The following is a 525-nucleotide window of genomic DNA, read 5'->3' as shown; positions in this document are numbered from 1 at the left end:
CAAGCCTCAGCTCGGTCGGACGTTGTGTCCTTGGGAAAGGCACTTTCCACGAACTTCCCACTTGGCTCGGTCCTATCGGAGATGGACGTTAAACTAGGAGGTCCCGCCTTTTAAATAACCTAATAGTGTTGAGAGGGCGTTAAACCCGTACCATTTCACCATGTTTTCAGCCAGGAGTGGCTCTGACAGACAGGGTTGGAAGCCCATCACCCTCCTTCAGTGTTGGAAGCCCATCACCCTCCTTAAATCATGGTCTAAATTTTGTCGCGCCTACATTGAACAAAAATAAACTGTAATAATGATTTTTTTAAAAACCCCAACAAGATAAGACAAGATAAGATAAGATAATACTTTATTATTCGAGGGGGAAATTTTTCTTGGCTGTTCATGGCCGTAAAAACACATGCAGGTATACATTAAAAATTTAAACTATATATTACTGTCATTAAAATTCAACATGAAAAGAGAAGTAAAGCTGACAAAATGTACATTCACATCAGATAATACAGACATACAAACATACCA

This window comes from Aplysia californica, unplaced genomic scaffold (assembly GCF_000002075.1).
Source record: "Aplysia californica isolate F4 #8 unplaced genomic scaffold, AplCal3.0 scaffold01359, whole genome shotgun sequence".
Taxonomy (NCBI): Eukaryota; Metazoa; Mollusca; class Gastropoda; order Aplysiida; family Aplysiidae; genus Aplysia; species Aplysia californica.
Note: the sequence above shows the minus strand (reverse complement) of the source record.